The 19320-nt window shown below is 35.2% G+C and overlaps 1 protein-coding gene across 3 annotated transcripts in view; it reads right to left on the bottom strand.

The window, feature by feature from the left end:
- Positions 1 to 19320, bottom strand: part of Csas (CMP-sialic acid synthase) — a 176595-nt gene that overhangs the window by 36177 nt on the left and 121098 nt on the right. Inside the window, exon 5 of one of the 3 annotated variants that reach the window (XR_016547800.1) lies at positions 1261 to 1441. The exons of the other annotated variants lie outside the window; for them this stretch is intronic. The gene's annotated coding sequence lies outside the window, so the exon portion shown is untranslated. The remainder of the gene's footprint in view (positions 1 to 1260; positions 1442 to 19320) is intronic. 3 annotated transcript variants of the gene reach the window in all.

The raw sequence follows: 19320 nt of genomic DNA, 5'->3' as shown, positions 1-19320 counted from the left end.
TTCAGAAGGAAGTGGAACCTGAACATGAAGTTTCTTAGAATTGGTTGGTGGAACCAACTTCCATCATTTGTTGTTGAAGTTGATAGCCTAAACAAATTTAAGGCTCAAATGGACAGGTATTTCGAAAGAACGGAGGGGCGAAATGGGAGTGGTGTGTTTTTTTGTTTTTTTTTGGCTGATGCTGAATAAGCTTGCTTTCTTGCATCATATGCCTCTACTAATGCTAATGCTAAAGTGATGAATAATATACTGATAAATACTGGTACTATTGTTGATAGTAAATTGAATTCTATTATAATAAAAATATTTGTTAGATTTATTTTAGTGTTTTATTTTATTTATTTATTTTTTTTCTTAGAATCAAATTTTTTTTTTCTGAAATTAAGGTGCGTCTTACAATCGATGGTGTCTTAGAATCGAAGAAATACAGTATATAACTTAACAGAAAATGAAAGAAAAAAAGCATAAAATTACTGTAAAACATAAGAAAAAAACAAAAAAAGAAAGAATGAATGAGGGTCATGAGTGGGAGAAATTGCCTTCCCCCCCTGAATTGACTGGTGGTCAGACAAACCAACATCCCCCCCCCCCCCCCGACTACTCAAGCAGACACCATGATGTGTAGCTACTTAGTGGGCATGTTAATTAGTTAGTTAGTTATTTGGTTTTTAGGGGCATTGGCTCTAAGGCCATATTGCTCTGGGATATGCGGTGGTCATTCCCTGGCCTTTCCACATCCTCCGTATTTGGTGGTGACGGGCTCGAACCTCGGTCTAATCAAGAAGCGTGTGCTACGAACTGCTGCTCCTTCCCACCTGGCAGTGGGCATGTAGCTACTTAACTCCACTGCTGCTTGTCAGTTCCCATCCCCAGGGCAGGATGGGCATCCAGTCATGGGGGACCCTCTTCCTCCCTTTCAATCAGGTGGGCACCTTCACTACTGCCCCCCCCCCTCTCCCTCTCTCTTTACCACTTTAACCCTCCCACTCCCTGTTTCCCCACTACTATCTTCTACTTTAATTTTTTTTTTTTTTTACTGAGCTCTTCTGGCCTGTAGCTTTGGCTACCACAGGATTCACTCCACCAGTGCTATCATACTCCCTACTGCCTGGCTGTCTCCTCGTGGCACTAGAAGTTTTTGTGTAAACTAGAGGTTTTTGTGCAAAAACACAGACCCCCCCCCCCCAGGCTAAGATGCCAGATGAACAATACACCCAACACAACCCCACACTAATACTACATGAACACTCACTAACTTACATAAATCTGGCCTTTACAGAGTTTTGTATTCATCACATTGCCTGACATGGAGTTCGGGGAAACCCCTGGAGTCACATTACAAATTACACTATACACTTCTTTGTACTCATTCCAGCAGCTCTACATCCTTCCTAAAATGAGGCTTCCAGACCTGTATGCAGTACTCAAGGCACAAATTTAGCTGAAAATTAAAAAAAAAACATATAAAAGATGAAACTATTAGTCTCCCATTTTCCAGTTTAAAAAACCTTAAATGAATGAAATTTAAAATATTCATATATATTTCTGCTAATTGTGTTTAAAACAGTTTTAAGTTAAAACTCCTGATATCTATAGATTATTTGGAAGAGTTGTAAAAATAACTACAGACAATCTAAAAGCAAGTAAACTTGAACTATGAACAAAGACATAATTCCAAGCTTTGTAGTAGCATCAACACTAGTCAAAAACAGAACAAACATGTTGCCGCCTGTCCTGACAGGGTCTTCTCACTCTATAAATATGAGGAAACAATAAAATAAAAATAAATCCAACTCCATACCAAGTAAGAATTTGTCTATATTTATTTTAGCAACAGTTAATACAGTATAGTTATTTTTTTGAGGGATCTCACAGATCTAGCATTAATGCTGTAATTTTCTTCTTTGCTTTTGTTTTTACCAGAAAAGCTACATTTTAAAAAGTCTATTTGTAACAAAGAACCAAGTTTCCACATTTTAAAACTGAAATATACTGAACATTTTATTTGAAACAGATGATCTGAATTTTTGCTTACTCTGAGATAGAATAGGATGGGAAAACAATTTTAAACATTTTATAATACCCATCATCAAACTCTAAAGGCTTTGCCTTGTCGCTGAAACCATACATCTCTGTCTTCTGCTGAACGTTTCATTTCCTCACATCCCCTAAAGTTCATTTTCCTCATCAGGTTTTCCAGAATTTTCTTCCTTGGTTGTCCCCTTCCTTTCTTTCCCGATATTTTTCCCTTCTGAGATACTCACTAAACATTTGTTGTCCTATAAATTTAGATTGTATTTTTGGTACAGTTTTGAGTAGCTGCCGCTTTTCTTGCATTTCGTTCAAGACAGATCCCTTGGATCATTGCTCGGTCCAGCTAATCCTCAACATCCTCCTCCAGACCCACATCTCCAAAGCCTCCAATCTCTTGATATCTTGCTTGCATAATGTCCAGGTTTCACTTCCAAACAGCAGCACACTCCAAACGAATGATTTTTTCCTGGTCTCCCTGTCGATGTGTCTGCTGGTTAGAATATTTTGCTTGTTACTGAAAGCTTGCTTGGCAAGGGTGATTCTTCTTCTGATCTCTGTAGTAGCCCACCGGTTGTCCTGGGTAATAAAACTGAACAAATAACAAAACTGTTTTACTTGTTCCACTTTGTTGTTCCCCATTTTGATGTTTGTTTGAGGTTGTTCATCATTCTTGGTGATGACAAGTATTTTAGTCTTTTGTGCATTTATCTTTAGATGTGAATCTTGTAGCCTTAATGATAGCCTTTCCTTACACAGCTCCTGCTCTGAGTCAGCTAATAATGGTATGTCATCTGCAAATCAGATGCAGTGAATCTGTTATCCATTAATCTTGATACTCTTTGCTTCCTGCTTCATTTTTGTTATGGATTCCTCGATGAACATGTTGAAATGGTACGGGGATAAAGAGCAATCACACCTCTCCTGATCCTTGCTTCCTTTATGGTACCATTAATATCTATTTCAGTACGTTGTGTCTTGTACAGATGCAGGATAAGCCTTCTGTCTCTCCAGTCCAGGCCAAAGTTTTCCATGACTCTGAACAATTTCCAATTTATGGTATTAAAGGCTTTTTGTGTATCAACAATGTATGTTCTCCTATTCATTTCCATTCTTCTTTCAAGGATTGTTCTCATTGCTAGAAGTGCCTCCCTTGTCCCACATCCAGTTCTGAAGCCAAACTGATCTTGATCGATGACCTTTTCAATCCTTTTCTTGATCCTTTTCTTTACTACATTCAAGATGATTTTGGATGCATGGGACAGTAGGGTTATAGTCGTGTAATTGGCACAGTCATTACCATTTCCTTTCTTTGGAAGAGTGATTGTTTTGCTTTTATTAAAGTCATCTGGAATTTTGCCACTTTCATAGATTTTTTGTATCACTTGATAAAGCCTATCTTTCATGTCTCCTCCAATATTCTTGAGTTGCTCTGCCTGGACATTGTCTGGTCCTGCTGCTTTCTTGTTTCTTAATTGATTTTGTGCTAACTCAAATTCACTCTTGTAATTGTTGGGCCTTTAGTGTCCTCCTGTTTCAATATAGTTGTTCTGATCAATTGTTTCTTCTCTACGGTAGAGTTGTTCTAGATATTCCTTCCAACGCTCACCAATTTCTTCTGGGTCCATCAGTAGGTTCCCTTCTTTGTCTTTAATCATCGTGCTCCTCATTTTGGGATTGTATTGTAATGACTTAATCTTCCTATATGCTTTCTGTTCTTCCCTTTGCCAAGTCCTCTTCGATGTCTTCTGCCATTTTATTCATCCAGTCTTGTTTTGCTTCCCGACATTTGGTTGTAATTAGGTTCTTTGTGTATCTAGAGTTCTCCTGACCTTCCTCTGAGGATATTTTCCTATATTTGTTACGTCTTTGTATGAGTTCTAGTATTTCTTCCGTGATCCATGGTAATACCCATAATACCCTTACTTCAAAATTACAGCCATTTTGCAAACTTAGTCCATTTTGCATTGGCATTATCTTCTATTGCAGCAATGGCTTCTGAACTTTATCCCTAGCTATATTTTTTGTTTCATTATAGAGAAACAATTTTGCAAAGCAATTTCGCAAGCAATAACAAAGTACTACAAAATTATGAAAATAATTTCTTCTTCAGTTGTGTTTGCTAATTTCAGTACCTGGTTAGCAACTACTGGATCAAAGTTTGCTCTCTCATTCAGAATGAATTGTTATGTTGCAGGTTTTACAAATTTTGAGAATATTTCTCTATGCAAATCCATTAAATGCTCTCTTATCTGTCAGTGGCTGTATGAAATCATATACACGACATTGCCAACTTTGTAATATAATTTTGTCCTTTTCAATAGAGACCTCAATTTTTAATAGCTAAACCATGCCAAAAAATTAGCTTGGAAAACATTGTAATTTACTGATGTGAGAATATTTCTTGAATGGCAGGCAAAACGAAATAGCTGAAAAAAGAAAGGATGAGTTAAAATGACTCACTGCAATCACCAATAGATTAAACTGTAAATCAATGGGGAGGCATGCTGTCTTAACAATTATGTTCACTTTCTCAAATGATGGTATATGTATATTCGAATTGCCTTGTTCATACTAGAAGAAAGAACAAATAATTTTGCCTCACAACTATGAACAGAGTTTTGATTTTCTAAAGCTGGATTTTAACTATTTAGATGAATGCCAGAATCTGATTTCCATTTTTATTTTCATTCTTACTTTTTTTCCCCCAACTTTTGACCTCGGACATGGACTCCAAAGCATTTTGTTTCCTTTGAAATGTTCCATAAATTTCAACACACTGAGTTGTTGCCTCATCCTTAAAAAAAAAAACAAAAAAAAAAAAAAAAACTAAACAATGGTCAAGTTTTTTTTTTTTGTTTGTCAAGATTGGTCAACCAATTCTGACAAACTTCTATCAAAAGAAAACTATTTTCTGAATGCACATTTTGTATCTTCTTTCTCCAGTGGCGTAGCTACCCTTTTTCGGGGCCTGGAGGCAAAGAACACGCTCGGGCCCCTACTTAATTAATGAAAATTGCAAAAACAGGAGTAAAAAATATAAACACAAGAAGATTAAAAAAAATTGAAAACCATCATATTTTCTCCTCTGCCTCTGGAGATACTGTAATAAATATAATGAATACATTTTTGAAGGTACTGTATAATGATGTATTAAAAAATAAATATCGAATTTATATCAAACCCTTTTTTTATTATTGTAAAACAAAACCCAGTGGCTAATTACAGATTAAAATCAACAGAAATACATACAAAATGATCGGTGAAAAAAATTTACTGTATATCTACGAAGTAAATAAAGCTAACGTTTTTTTTTTTTTTTGTAGTTGTTAGTGCATAGGCTTCTGTGGCCATAATGCACCTCCCAAGGTTTTTGCAGTACTTTGATCCAAGCCCGAGGCGGGAATCGAACCCGCGACCTTTGGGTTACCAGGCAGGCACTTTACCCACCCGGCTAGCCCAGTTGGCATAAAGCTAACTAGGTAGTGAGCAATCTTTATTCACTTTAACAAAAATTCAAGCCTTAAGTAAATGAATAATATCTATAAATAATAAGATTTGAATTAAAATATGCATGAACATAAAACCTCAGTAACAATAATAAATATATACATGACATGTATTATATGCAGATGTAAACGACAAAAAAAAAACAAAAAAATATACAGAAACGTAAATAAACACCGCAGGAAAAAAATACACATACACACATATAATAGTTTTGGAGTAATTTTAAAACAAACCATTGTAATAAGTAACCAACTGTATATGTTAAATCCAGTCTATATACACAAAAAAAGCTTTATAACAAATATTTTAAACTTTAATGAAAATTTTGTCTCCTAGCCTTTTTAGTCAAAAAAATATCTATAATTTCGTTGAAATCAACAGAATTCGCTACACCGTTTTCTATGCTTAGGATGGACAAATAGCTAAGTCGATCTTGGCCTATTTTGTTCCTTATGTATGTTTTAATTTGTTTTAATTTTGAAAAACTCTTTTCAGCCAGCCACAGTAATCAGCAAGGTCAAAAATATAAAACATGCCGTTATAACGTCTGTAACAAATGCAGAAAACGACGTGTTTTTAATTAAAATAAGGTTGCACAAGTCCCGAATTGAATTAATTTTTGAAATTTCTTGTCCTAAAGATGATCTTAAATTTAATAGCTGCTGCTGTGGAAAATCATCAGAAATACCTTTATTGTATTGGTTTTGAAATTCTACAGCCGCTTGTTGCAGAGCTTCGTCGCTAAAAGATAAGTGTTTCTGGTTGCAAAATTTTAAAACTATCTACATTTTTTGTATTAAGAAATCTAGATTTTAATTGATGTATCACAATGTCCGTTGTTGCATAGTATATGTCAACTTTAAACCATCTTTCAGAATCTTGAAGTCATTCGTATTGAGCTAAATCTTCAAACTTTTTTTTAACTTTCCTATTACGTTTGTTACTAAAATTTAAATTTATTCCCCAAGATCTTTTAAAGAAAACGCAAAACATTTACTTTCTTCATAATTATCTCTTAGCAAAACCATATAATTTAAAGATGCCTCTAAATGACACATTTCCTGACCAAGATCTAGATTTTTTTTGTTGCAGTAACTTTGAAGTTAAATTAATTGATTCCAATATTTTGTAATTTAATACCAAAAGGAAAACAAATTCTAATGTTTCCATTTTTTTTTTTTTTTTTTGCAAGCAAATTAATTGCCTGGCATATTTCGTCTTTTTTTTTAGACACTAATATTATTTTTGTTAACGTTTTTAGGACATCTGTAAATCCACAGCGCAATGATAGTAAACAATCAAATCTTGATGACCAACGCGTTGGACACAATTTCTTTAGAGTAATTGCTGATATAGCGCTATTAATTGCATCTACATTCTGTTTCTGATTCGACAGATCCCATTGTACAATATTATCCGCAAAAAAATGAATAAATATTTTCAATTATGTCATAAAATAAAGACATATTGCTACTTTTTTCACAGCATCATTAATTACTAAGTTTAAGTTATATGCCACGCAATGAACATAGTAGGCATTTGGAACTTTTGTAATATTCTTGATTGCATACTGCTATATGCCCCACTCATTGTTGCGGAACCATCATATCCTTGACCACAGCAATTCTGTAATTTAGCCCTTTGGATTCTATACAGTAAATAATATCATTTTCAATTTTGCTAGCTGATTGATCTTTTATATTATAAAATCCCAAAAATCACTCATTTATAATGACTTCTGATGGTATATCATTTTCTGTTTTCACAGTAACATTACGAAATATTTGACTCATCTGATCAGTTTTTGTGACATCCTGGGTAGTGTCCATGATTATGGAGAAAAACGGCGCAGACTTTATTTCATCAATAATAACATTTTTGACTTTCTCAGATAAAAGACAAATAATTTTATTTTCAATTGTTGGATTCAAATATGTTGACCAGTAATTATGTTTTGAAATTAATTCTTTTAATATGCGATCATAGTTTGATAGAAGCTCAATTATAGACAAAAAAAATTCCACTTTTTATATTTTTATCATTCAGATTTTCTCGGTGACCTCTGAATGTCATGTGCAACTGCTTAATACTAATGTAACATGAATAATGCGTTTTGAAACTTGTCTCCAGAAATTTTTTTCTTTAGTTATACTGGTTACTAAATCAGCATCAATTGTTTTATTTGTGCACCAAAGATCGTATGTTATATGAGCAGAAATGTGAACAGAGGAAGCTTCGTGTCTTTAATTTTATTAGATAAATTTTTCCAGTCAGATATGCCGTTTATCCAAGATTTTTTTAAATCTACATTAGAGTACATTTAAATCTACATTTAAATCTACTATCTCCAAATAACCAACATGGTTCACAATACACAAATTCAGATTTCTGAGAATAACATAGCCATGTAACTTGTACTTTAAGATCAGCTTTTGTTGTTTTACTATAATAAAATTCAGAAAATTACCTCGATCTATTATGTTGTACAGTAATCGGAAAGGGACCTTTAGGTCGGCATGGACCTGAAGCTATTACCATACATTTGTCTGCATCAGAAATATTTCCTGAAAAATTTGCACGGTCTGTTGGATAGTTGTGAAATAACTAGGGGATCTAATCGTGAACCTTCGTAAACAAATGAGTTTGTTTCTTGACTTACTGCTTCATTTTCCATAACTTGATGGTCTTGATCATCATTTGTTCTTGCAAGATCTAATTAAGCACGGCGATCTTCACTCAATTCAGCTGGTACATTATGTGAATTGGCTTGCGGTTGTCATTGGAAAAAATTACCTACCTTCTGCATTTTGTTTAATTTTTCGGTGGTTTCCCTTACTTTTTTTTTTCATTTTTCTACACCACTAAAGTATTTAGATACATGGCCATGTAACTTGTAACAATTTATGGAGTAAAGTAAAAAAAGAACGACAACTGTAAAAGTATGCATGTTTTACCATAAAAGTTTCAGCCGTATTATTTTATTTTTAACACTTAAGAATAAAACACTTTATTGAAAATTCTGTAACCCCCCAGAACGAAACCACTACAAAAAATTATTTAATACCCCTTTAATAAAAAAAATAATTAAATTTTTGTTCTATAAATAAAAATGATTTAACAACACCCCATTTAAAAAAAAAAGACTATAAAATATTTACGATCACCCGGTATCTCCCAGGGGGAAGGGCTTACCAAAAATTCAAATGAATAAAATAGATATTGTTATTTTTGATACACATACTGTGTTACAGTGAAACTACGGTAAATAATTACTATTTCCATACATGGTGTATCAAATTACATTGACCAAGTGATCTTTAAATATTTAAATTATAGGGAAAAAAAATTAACATTAGATTTTTTAAGTAGGTATGTGAAACTTCATGCGTAAATTGATTAAAATGGCCGGTTGCACCAATGTAACTTAAATTTTAAGTGTTCTTTAAATTGACAATATCGTATCGAAACGGCAAATGAGTTATTGAGTGTTGAGTCAAAATTTTGATGTGTAGTTTTTTGTTTAAGTCTAACTTAAAATTTAAGTCTCACTGAGCATAAAAATAATAACTTACCCTGTTAAGCATGAAGTGTTTCGAAAACAGCTTCAAAAGGGTGAATAATAATTGAAATCATATAAGATAAGATTCAATAGCGTTACTAGAGCCTATTTGGTTTAAAGTGCAGTGTAGCTTAGTATAGGGTGCAAATTTGACAGCTTGTGATTGGTGCAGACGGGAGACAGATGCAGACTGTCCTAATGTTTATATTTATGTTAACCATTGTTGACATTGATCAATCCGACTTACATTCTTCGCTTACTGCACATGATTTATGGTTATGACATATTGGTCTTCTTTCCAGAATAACAGTATCTGTTTACTTCCGCCCCCCCTAAGCTCTAATTTTTAACCCTAACTTGAAAGTTATCCCCCCCCCCCTGAAAAAAAATAATAATTTCTACTCAATTTACAAAATTGAAATTTTCAATATACATAAACAGAAGTTTATTCTTTGATTTCCTACCTTTAAATTGCAGCAAAAACTATTAATTCCTCAAGCTTACATCATTAGCGTTACCAAGGTGATCCAAGGAGAAAATAAAAATGCAAACAACTTTCGTGGAAAACAAACAGTTGAGCATCATTACTTGTGAACACTATTCTGCATGGCTCTCTCACAACAGTTTGCTTTACTGCTTTTCGTAATTGTTGAACAAAAGAATTGCAATGAATTATTTTTGAAAAACAAAAATATCTTCTTTCCTTTCTTCAGTATGTATTGTATCTACTAACAAAAAAATGAAGGAAATTTATCTATTGGAAGCCATACTGGAAACAGAAGGGGGAAAAAAAAAAAAAAAAAAACCTGTCGTAAAACTGATCACCACAATGCACATTTCATAAAAAGAAAAAAGTTTGCTTTATTGTACAGTAATACCCCGACTTACGCTACCCCGACTTACGCGAACTCGGAGTTACGCGGTTCTTGATTTTTTCGTTTGGCAACGCTGCCGCCCACTATCTTCAAGGTCGTTTTTCATATGTTATCGATATACGGTGCGACGGCGGAGAATGGGAGCGAAAGATGAACAAAATTCAACTTTGCTGCTTTTATGTTTTTTATATCAGTGAAGGGGAAACACATTTCACCATAATAACGTAAAAACCAACACAATTCCAGCTATCGGTATAATCGCAAATGCAATTAGATCGAGTTTACTACCAGTTTATAACAGATTTCACTAGCAGAAACGCAAATGGATTTTTATTGTTTTATGGTAGTAACCCCTAGAAATGTGAGGTGTTAATAGTGTATCTCTGCCTTTATTGTGTTGTTTATTCAGTTGCTACATGCGCGCAGCTTTGTTTATGCGTATCAAGCGTGCCTCCTCGTTTTGTAATTGTGCTTTATTCCCTAAAAATGAGTAAAATACTTAATTAAAAGGTGTGAAAAGGAAGCGTCCTGGTGAAGACACTGCAGATTCAGAGAGAAAAAGAAAAGCAATTATCGATAAACAGAGGCGGACTGGATCAAAAATTCTTACCCGGGAAAATTTATAGTGGCCTCATACTATGGTTTATGGCCAAAATCACACTGGCCCACCGGGGTTTCCCCGGTAAGCCTGCCTCTGTCGATAGAGAAAAAATATGAAATTGTGAAACGCTTTGAGCGAAATGAAAGACCATGTGATATTGCACGTGCTACAGGCCTAAATGAAGCAACGGCGAAAAGCACATGACAGTTGCAAACTTGACAGGTTGAAAATTGAAAAGGGCTCAATTGTAAAGGGCTTAAAAATTTTAGAAAACATAAGACTCCAACGAAGAACGCGTTATAGCTACAAAGCAAGGAATAAAAAAAATTATTAGCTTGCTACGACAAAATTCTGCGTGAAAAAAAGAAGGCGCTGTGTCGTCAGACGAATTTGTTAGATTTTATGAAGCCATCGACTTCGAAATAACTTTTTTACGCAACTCATTTGTTTTTTTAATACATATTTTGTATTAATATGTATAAAGAACTGCAATTTTATTAATATTTTTCTTCTAAACTAGTGTTTTTGTTAGTCCTTGGTCCCAATTAAGCAAAATTTATATGTATTTATATGCAAAGTTGTACCCCGACTTACGCGAATTCGACTTACGCGATTTTCGTCGGACCCACCTATCGCGTAACTTCGGGGTATTACTGTAATTGTTTTTAGAGGACTAAATCAGAACAGCAGTTTCATGGATGTGTATTTGATCTTCTTACGAAATTTCATTATAAACTTCGAAAACTGATGTCGAAGGAACTTCGCATGCATCTCACCTGGTATGCAAATGAAAAAAATATATATGCTACGAGCAACGGATTGTTTTCACAATCCGTTACTCCTAGTGATGGATTGGAAAATTGTAATTGCTACTGAATACTTCGATATTTCCTTGATATGCATTTGATTACAATCAAAAAATTTCAAGAGAAAAATTGAGTTTTCATTATCACACACATGCCGGAAAAATTCACCATAAAGTGTTATATGTAATTTCACTTCTCTTGCGCTGACAGAGTAGCTGTTTGCCGTATGAAGGAAAACAGGGTTCATTTTCCTGAAATTTCCAGTTCCTTTCATTCACTTGGGGAAAAAAAACTCCTTACTGAAGGGAGCTCACCCTTTCTAGTCCGACCCTAGGAGGCGGGGGGGGGGAGAGAGAGAGAGAGACACACAAAAATAAAAATATCCTTTTGGTGGGGAGACAGCCAGGAGGTTGTCAAAGCTCTGGAGCTCTAACTTTCATCAGAGATGCTGAAGTTCTAATAAGTCAGTTTCATCGCGGATGCAGAAGTTCTAATGTCTATTTCTTTATTGCATTCAGTTTCACAACAGATGCTAAAAGTTCTAATAAGTCAGCTTCGTCCTAGCATTAGGCTGCAGCTCCCCAGACCAAGGCCAGCTCATATAGTTTTATTTATTTTTTTTTTCCTTTATTTTATTTATTATTATTTTATTTTATTTTTTTTGCTTGTGTTGTTATTCTAGTAATCCATCCTGGATTGGGGCTTCTCTGGGCCAGGATAGTCCTTCTCCTCTTTTATCCTTCCCTCTCTTTATCTTATACAAGTTTTTCTTTCCTCCCTGGAAACTCGTTCCCCAGGGAGGAGGGCACTGATCACTGCTTCCAGGTAGCCAAAAGGCCAGAACACAACATCACACTACAGAACACACACACATAAGCTCACAAACACAGTTTTACTTTCCTATCACTTTCTCTGGTGCAGGATAAAATTTTTCTCTCTTTCTCTCTCTCTCTCTCTCTCTCTCTCTCTTGCCTTCCTTTTCATCTGTCTTCATCCAGCATGGGATACCCCTATATGCTATATGGAATGAATTTTTCTTTTTATTTTACACGACACACACTGGCCTTATCTTAACAGAGTCTATAAAAACTGAACAGAGATGAACTTTTGTTCTAGCAGCCGCCCATACGAAAACAAAAATAAAAATAAAAAACATTAGCATTACAGCTCTAAGTCAGCTTCATCCTAGGATGCCGAAGTTCTAATAAGGCCAATTTTGGTCTGGTGTGAATTTGAGAAAAAAATCCACTTTGCTTTACTGTAATTGTTTCAGGGAACAAGATTTAGCACTTTTACTTTCTAACAATATTTTACATTATTGCTCTGTTACAATGTTTTGCTTTGTTGCTTTCCGTAATTGCTGTAGCCAACAATGTCGGTGTGAAGGACATTTCTTCACAGATGCTGAAGTTCTAATTAGTCAATTCATCCTAGGATGCAGAAGTACTAATAAGTCCGATTTTGGTCTGGTGCGAATTGAATGCAAATGACTGTTACTTTCTTTCGAGTGACCATATGTTTTTGTCTTGTACAGATGTTTTATTGTGAATACTTCCTTCCAGTAAAATCATTAGTAGTAGTGCTTTATTGTACTAAAGTAATTCGTTATGTTGGGGGGAAACAGTTTTTGCTCCTAAATGATGTAACACTTTCGAATTTTCGCAAAATGGATCATCTGAACACTGTTGTTGTTTGTTATTTGGTTTTTAGGAGCATTAGCAACTAAGGCCATATTGCTCTGGGGATATGCGGTGGTCATTCCCTGACCTTTCCGCATCCTCCGTATTTGGTGGTGATGGGCTCGAACCCCGGTTTAATCAAGAAGCGTGTGCTACGCACTGCTGCTCCTTCCCACCTGGCTACGGAGGCGCCATCTGAACACAATGTAAATTAGAAGGGCAGTAAAAGAGTTCATAATTGGTCCCACTGGTGGGCAGCATTCCGAGAAACAAATTTTCTGTTTATACAGTAAACCCCCGCGAATAGCGGGGGTTACGTTCCTGAGAAATGTCGCGAATACCAAAAACGCGAATACTGAGTTATGGCTCCCATAATAATAAAGGGGTTCCGTTCCAAAGTATGAAATATATAAGAAAAACTAGTCTATGTATGTATTATATGTACCTTCATAATATGACTATGTACATAGACAGTACATAGTGAAATGCAAGCATATGGCATCGAAATGAAAATAAGAAACAATTTAATATTAAATGTAATATTTATTAGAAATTTCAAACAAATCATTCAAACCAGCGCCTTTGCTAGCAAAAAAACTTATCCCACCAGTGCTATCACCAGTTTCGCTAAAGTCTTGATAAAGGAGTTTTGCTTTTTCACGAATGATGAGTGAACTTAACGGAATTTTCCATTTTTTCTAATTTAACATCACGAGTTACAGAGCAAATTTTTTAAGCAATTAGCACGTTTTCACGGACACTACTGCAGATTTTTTCTTCTGATTTTTTGATTGATCATACTGTTGACTCATTGATTTTATAATGTTTTGCCACTGAGGAGACACTTTCACCATTAGAAATTTTGTCTAATAACTCAATTTTATTCGCTAATGTCATCACCTTCTTTGATATTTGCACATTTCTCTTGTTATTCATAGCCATATTTTTGTACGGGTTAGAAAGAACTTGTCCACAATAAAGTCACTTTCTTCCGTTAACACATTCAAAAAAGTCTGTTTTACACTGCAAAACAGTAGATTTATCACTTTTGTAAGCATATCAATTTATAAATTGATAAATTTAATCAATTTATAAGCATATAAAGTCAAAGCAAACGACGAAATAATAATAAATTTTATAAGCATATAAAGTCAAAGCAAGCGCATAACACATACTGAACAAGGATTAGCGAGAAACAGCCACGCTCGCGATTTTGTCACTCCCTGTCCTCCACCCACTGAGTGCTGTTTTGACCAGGAAAGATCATTTTAGCCACGGCCATGTTTTTTTATGGCGGAAAATATTCACGGCGCTTTAAAATTCACTTTTTTTTTTAGGTTTCATTTTATATTAAATCGGCAATCGCGAATACAGATACCGCGAATAGCGGGGGTTTACTGTACTCTGGGACGACCCTGGTCAGAGAAGATCCCAAAATAGAGAGAGAATACAAGAATCCGCACCGTGTTTAGCAGTCACGGATTGATTGTGTGAAAATACATAATCTACCAAAAACCACAGTAAAACAAGAGAAGTGATGGGGAGAAAATCTATTTTTCAGCAGGGTTTTTCTTTTTTATTACAGCTCAAAACAGCATGTGACCATGGATTTATTCAGTTTTTGTACTAAAACTGAATTTCTCCCTTTGCGATGACATCAAAGTGTAACAAGCAAATATTTTCTAACGATACTTTTTGAGAAGCCGTTAGTTGCAATCTGTTAGCTTTGTATTGTTATTGTGAAGAATTCAAAAAACATTTCAAGAAACAATCTGTTATTCATAGCGGATGATTTTTTTCCCTTCTTTTGCACACCAGTTTTCAAAGTTTATAACGCAGCTATAAATTGTTATTTGGTTTTTAGGAGCATTAGCAACTAAGGCCATATTGCTCGGGGGATATGCGGTGGTCATTCCCTGACCTTTCCGTATCTTCCGTATTTGGTGGTGACGGGCTCGAACCCCGGTCTAATCAAGAAGCATGTGCTACGCACTGCTGCTCCTTCCCACCTGGCTACTGAGGCGCCACAGCAGCAGCTATAAATATAAATATTTTCTTGAAATTTCATTAGAAGATCAAATATACATCCAAGGAAACTGCTGTTCATAGTTCCCTAAAAACAATTACAATAAAGCAAACTTTTTTTTTTGATCAAATGTGCATTGCAGTGTTATCATTTTTACACCAGTTTTCCTGTTTCAAGTGTGGCTTCCAGTAGATGAATTTACTTGATTTTCTGTTAAATACCTTTCCTATTTGTTTTCCACACACAAACACATAACTAAGGAGGTCACAAATTAATATGAAAACAATTAAATAAAATTAGCCAAAGACGCCGGGGGCCCTAAAGAGCTCGGGCCTGGAGGCAATTGCCTTGCCTGCCTACATGGTAGCTATGCCACTGTCTTTCTCGTTCTTTTTGCTTCTGCAGTCTTTCTTTTCTTCTATCACTTTTCTTATATGTTTGGAAGAATTTCATCAAATCTGACAGGAAAAGCTGCTACAACTACATGATTTAAATAACAGATAGACTAATGACTAATATTGTAGCCTACTGTAAGAGCAATGTTATCTTTACAAAATAATGACTAGCATCGCATCTGCTGCAGTCATAAGGCTATGCCCTACTAAAAAATAAGGCACCTCCGTAGCCAGGTGGGAAGGAGCAGCAATGCGTAGCACATGCTTCTTGATTAGACTGGGGTTCGAGCCCATCACCACCAAATACAGAGGATGCGGAAAGGTTAGGGAATGACCACTGCATATTCCCCGAGCAATATGGCCTTAGTTGCTAATGTTTCTAAAAACCAAACAAACAAACAAACAAACAAAAAAATAAAGGAAACACTGTACTTGGATAACATCCAAATAAACAGTTTCCATTTTGACAAAAAAAAAAAAAGTATGTAATTTTTTTTATTGAAGAATCCTATCATCTTGGCACATTATGATGTTACTGTGTTTCACAAACTTAATATTTTAAAAATATACTTTTTGCACCCTGTAGTGTATATATGTAAAACTCGCATAAACTAGAAATGCAAGTTTGCTTTCATTTTCTGACTTGAAAATACATGAAACACAGCAATACATGCATCTGTAAATACTTAAGAATTCTTCCTTTTGTCAAAAAATGTTGTACAAATTTGAAGTAAATAATGCAATAACAACTGTAGATTTGCTATTCACAAGCATTAAAATATGACTGCTGAAACTCCCATGCTAGTCATGGTATCTGCTCTCGGTGAAAGATGAATAGGGTCAGCTAATAACAGAAATAAAAGAGGTCAAAGACTTGTGGAATTTGCAGAATCTCAAGGACTGTCAGTAATGAACACTTTTTTCAAGAAAAGGGTGAACAGAAAGTGGACATGGAGGAGTCCAAATGGATTAACAACTAATGAAATCGACTTCATCCTCACTAACAGAAGATATATTGTGAATGATGGTACCGTCCTGAATAAGGTAAATGTTGGAAGTGATCACAGAATGGTAAGATGTACACTTGATATAGATGTAGGAAAGGAAAAAACTGACTCGAGTAAATAATACAAAGGTCTTTGAGATAACAGAGGAGGAGAAAAAAGCAGTATGTACTGGAACTTAAGAACAAGTTTGAGCTTCTGCAGACTGCTCAGGACCAAGATATGAGAAATATTACAACTTTCTGAGAGTGACAAAGCCCAAGAAACCTATAAGGAAAAAGAAGTCCAAAGAAGAAAAAATTAGTCAAGAAACACTTGTTATGATGGACCGAAGGTGACAAATAAAGAGCAAGATAAACACTGACAAGGAGAAAATTGAGTATACTGAGTTATGCAAAGCCATTAGAAAGAGACACAGAGAGGACATAAGATTTAAAACAAGAAAAGTAGAACAAGCATTAAAGGAAAACAAAGGACTTAAATCAGCAGCCATGAGCAGTAATACAGAAAGACAAATGATACTGAAAATAGCGATGGTGTACTTATAAATAGCAGAAGACTGCTACAGAGAATTATACAAGGAGCGAGGGAATGATGACAGCAGTGGAGAAGATGGATTGCAAATTAGCAACACATACAACATACCCGATAATCTTCCTGATGAGGTAGAACATGCATTGAGGAAAATGAGGAATCAGAAAGCCTCGGGGGAAGATGAAGTTAATGCAGAGTTGTTAAAATTGGGAGGAAGAGACATAACACAAAAACTGGCAAGGCTCTTCACAAAGTGCATTAGAAAAGGTGTGATGCCAAAGCAGTGGAAAAATGCAATCATAGTTTTGCTGCATAAGAAAGGAGATAAATCAGAAATTGGAAATTATAGACCAATTAGCTTGTTATCCCACATCTACAATTTGTTCACATGGTTCATTACTAACAGATTAAAAAGAATACTTGATGAGAATCAACCGAAAGAGCAAGCTGGCTTTAGGACAGAATTCTCAACTATGGATCACTTTCACATAATATCACAGCTAATGGACAAAGCAAATGAATATAAAACACCATTATGCCTGGCATTTGTGGATTATGAAAAAGCATTTTACTCCATACAGCATAAGGCAATGTTTCAGGCACTGGAAAGAGAAGGCATAGATACCCCATATATTATGATTTTTGAAGAAAATATATGAGAATGCTACCTCCTTTATTAGACTAGACAAAGACTAAGAATTTTTAAACCGAGAAAGGAGTTTGACAAGGAGACACAATATCTCTAAGGCTGTTTACTGGTGCCCTTGAGAAAGCTTTCAGACGATTAGACTGGTCACAGAAAGGAGTCAATGTGAATGGAGACTACCTAAACCATTTACGATTTGCAGATTACACTGTGGTCATAAGCCACAGTCCCAAAGAAAGAGGAAAATCTTAATCAGTTATGCAAGGAAAATCAGTTAGTTTGGACTAAAGATGAATATGGATAAAACAAAAGTAATGATGAACAAGTATGCCACAGAAAGGGACATAATGATAAGAATAAATTTTGGATGGATAGCATTCAGGAAATATGGTCACATACTGAAGAGCAATATCCCAGTTTGTCTGAAACGTAAAATATTAACCAATGTATACTCCCCACTATGACTTATGGAAGTGAAACTTGGGCACTCACCAAAAGAATGGTTTTGGTTTTTTTTTTTTTATCAGCATTAGCAACTAAGGCCATAATGCTCCGGGGATATGCGGTGGTCATTCCCTGACCTTTCTGCATCCTCCGTATTTGGTGGGCACGGGCTTGAACCCTGGTCTAATCAAGAAGCGTGTGCTATGCACTGCTGCTCCTGCCCACCTGGCTACGGAGGCACCCCAAAAAGAATGGAAGAGAAGCTGAGAACTACACAGCGAAGAATGGAATGAATTATATTGGGAATCAGACTGTTAGATAAGAAGAGAAACACATGGATTAGGCAGAAAACTCAAGTAAAGGACATTCTTATCAAAACTAAAGAACTAAAATGGTCTTGGGCAGGACACATAGCTCGAAGACATGATGACAGATGGACTAAGAAAATAACAGAATGGTACCCAAGAGGAGCTAGAAGAAAACCTGGAAGACAACGGCGGAGATGGATAGATGAAATTCATGAGTTTGTGGGTAGTAAATGGATGGCCATTCACAAAACAAGGAACTGGAAAGTTGCTGGAGTGGCCTTCATCCTGCAGTGGATTGAAAATGGCTGATGATGATGAATAACAGATATAAAGTCCATACCAGTAAGTATGTACGAATCATGACTTCATCATTCGTTAGGTCTGAATCAGCACCTTTAGCTTAGGATAAGAAGTGGGGTCCCTCATAGATTCATGATTGAATTGCTATTTCTGATTTTCTTTAATGGCATTGATAGAGGGATGCAGGGCATGATGTCAAAATTTATAGATGATTTGAAAATGGAGGGTGGTTAATGACAAGTGGGGTTAAATTAAGAAATGGAAAGAGAAAGGGGTCTGGGAGAGACAACTTAGCCAGCAAATTGTAAATCATAGCTAGTCATTAATCAGATTAATAATATGTTGTCTACATAGGTATATGATGAGCAGGTTAGAAAAATTCAAAGGCTGCTGGACCAATAGGAATAAAAAAATAATTTTTTTTTTAAATGTATAAAGGAAAGATGTTTCCATAAATTTTAAATTTGGTAAATTTGGAAACATTGACAAAATGTTAATTATCTGACTGTGGTAAAAAAAAAAAAAAAAAAGTTTAAAATACTTTGCTTCAGAGGAAAGCAATAACAGAATACAAACATTAAGAATAACTATCATGTTAATCA

The sequence above is a fragment of the Mastigoproctus giganteus genome, chromosome 13 (genome assembly GCF_048544385.1).
Source record: "Mastigoproctus giganteus isolate SK-2022 chromosome 13, ASM4854438v1, whole genome shotgun sequence".
NCBI classification, from domain to species: domain Eukaryota; kingdom Metazoa; phylum Arthropoda; class Arachnida; order Uropygi; family Thelyphonidae; genus Mastigoproctus; species Mastigoproctus giganteus.
Note: the sequence above shows the minus strand (reverse complement) of the source record. Positions and strands in the feature narration are given on the sequence as shown.